Here is a 2,601-nt window from a genome sequence, read left to right on the forward strand (position 1 = left end):
TTTTTCTATTCTTCCTTCACTATTAGATAGCTACACGGATGAAAGTAAGGACTTTTCCATTGCAAATGCAATGTGTAAGTATAACTCGGTTTGGGATTTCCCAAATAGCCTGAAGGAATATCTTAAAGATACAGATACAATAAAAATTTATTTCATGCTAACTTACAGACTACGAACGAGGGACTGGGGGGGATCCAAACATTCATTCTGCCTGCTGCTTAAAAGCACTGAATTCTTTAAGTCTACAAGCAAGATAAAAGCAGCCCTACGCAGATTTACTGGGCTTTTGAGTCATACTCTGTAAATTGATTTACACCTCTTGTGCACATGACATGGCACAAAGATACTGCCTGTTTTATAGCTGCTAAAGCTGAGACCCAGAAGGGGCTGTAACACTCAGGAACATGAAAATTCCAACTTTACTAAGTATTGTTTATTTACAACTTCACTTGCTCAGTAATCATCACAAATGTGCTAGTGCTGTAACAAATCCATTAGAATAGATTCATTAACGGCCTGTGGCAAGAGATTACTGGTCAAAAGAAAAAACAGGCTTGTTACTAATAGTTAATTTTGCATGTTATGTTGGGGTTAGGTAGAAGCAATCTTCTAAGAGCTTTTCACCTGTTTAGACTAATACCTCTCTGTAAGAAATTCCAGTATGTAAGGCAGATGGTACAGAAAGAGTTTAATTGCTGGTGCATTAATATTGAATAGTGAAGACAAATAATACTTAGCACTTACTCAACATTTCATCCGAGGATCTTGAGTGACTTCATAAATGAAATCTGTTTTCTCTGTCATTAATTACTGTGACTGTGGAGAGCAGCGGCATTATGTCTGCCACATCTCATGCCCTTTAATGGAAAACACACCAAAAAAAAACCCAACTACTTCCATCAACACTTCAGATCATATCAGCATGTGCAAGTGCTGGCAGAATATCCATCTGATTAAATGTATTTTTCAATGGAGCTGTGTTTTGCACATGGTTGTGGGAAGAATGCACAGACCCAAATTAATGGAAGTGCCTGGTTAGCATCCAGCCAGTAGGTAAACCTGGGACTGGCCCTAGACTCTTATCTTCTGGCTTCAAAATGAAAAATCACGTCTGTAATTTTCTATCTAAAAATAACAGCACGCTTAGGCAAGGGCTGAAATACTGGAGTGACAGGGACTGCATCCATGCTGCTCTGCAAGAGTTATGTTTCCTGCCAAACCTTGAAGAGTACACCAGGCTTCATGAGCACAACCCGGCATGCTGCAGTGAGGGTGCAGCCCAGCAGGGTCGCCAAGGAGGGCAAGAGGGGTGCTGGTCCCCAGCATCTACAAGAAAGCATATCTGTGTGTTTGCTTGGAGTCAGGCTGGGTTTTGAAAGACAGGGTGTTTCCTTCCAGCTCCATAGTCTGCTGGGTGTTTGATCATCGCCCACTATCAAGCGCTTAAAGCTTGGTCGGGTTATCAGCAGTAAATCACTTAAAAGACAAAAATAATCAGCTGCTCCCCCCAGGAGGCTGGCCCTGCTGGGAAGTGTTTATGGCCTTAAAGAATCCAAGCAATCCGTCACTCCTGCAGCACTCTGGTAGCCGAGCTGCAGATGCTGGCTGCCCCCTTCACTGGCCCCTTCACCCTCTTGGTGGCCTTTGTGGTTGCCCTGTGCTCAAAACACACAAACATTTGTTCTTCCTGCCTGGTGAATGATAAAAGGGGAGCCTGCCCCCACTCTTCCAGAGGAACCAACCTGGGCAGAAGGCCTGTCTACCCAGACCTGGTCTGAGCTGCATTTCCCCAGCCTTGCCTTGCTCTGCCTGCACCCATCTCAGCAGGAGCTTGGTGGTTGGCTGGGGGATCGGGGCCTTTTCTTCAGGAGTCTGAATGTCATGCTCTGCCAGCCTGGGATGGTACAGGTGAAGTGTCAAGGAAGAGCAGGGTAACAGCCTCCTGAGGCAAAAAGAAGTGGTGTGGAGAAGTGGCGGTGAGGACAAATGGAGGTTCAGCTCTCTGCAGATCTCACACTGAATTAAAAACCTGGGGTAGGGCCCACGCTGCTGAATAAACCATGCCCAGTGCTCCAGCCCTCCCATGAGAGCCTCTATGAAGAAACAGCTACACAAACACAGCCCTCACCACCCTTTCATCACAGAGGTTTCAGTTTCCGGCTCCCAGTTTCACCAGATGGCCTCAACACATAGGCTGGTGCTTCAGGCTCTGGAACAGGTGCAGGTGGTGTCCCCAACACATCCTATTGCTCAGCCTGCTGGCAGCTGAAAATCAAACTCAGGAGGACTCTCCCAAGAGGAGAACAGATGGCGATGCAGGCTGTGCAGCTGCTCCCAACAGGGACATTTACCTTCTGAAGCTGCTGGAAAGGGTGGTGCCACATCCACAGCTCTCTGCTGCCTCCCTGCCAGGAAAGACAACTCCTCAAGTGCTGGTGGTCAGAGTGCTTTTGCACCCTGAGTGTATTTGGACAAAAGCTGTACCAACGTTCGGTAGCAGAGACCTATGCTGCCTCCCTCACTGCACTGCATCTTTATTTCTGCAGCCAGAGAAAAGACCAGAGTAGAAAAAGCCACAAATGTAATTCTGAAGCAGTGCAG

The sequence above is a fragment of the Lagopus leucura genome, unplaced genomic scaffold, assembly GCF_019238085.1.
Source record: "Lagopus leucura isolate 7727_CA_CO unplaced genomic scaffold, USGS_WTPT01 Super-Scaffold_100002, whole genome shotgun sequence".
Classification (NCBI taxonomy): domain Eukaryota; kingdom Metazoa; phylum Chordata; class Aves; order Galliformes; family Phasianidae; genus Lagopus; species Lagopus leucura.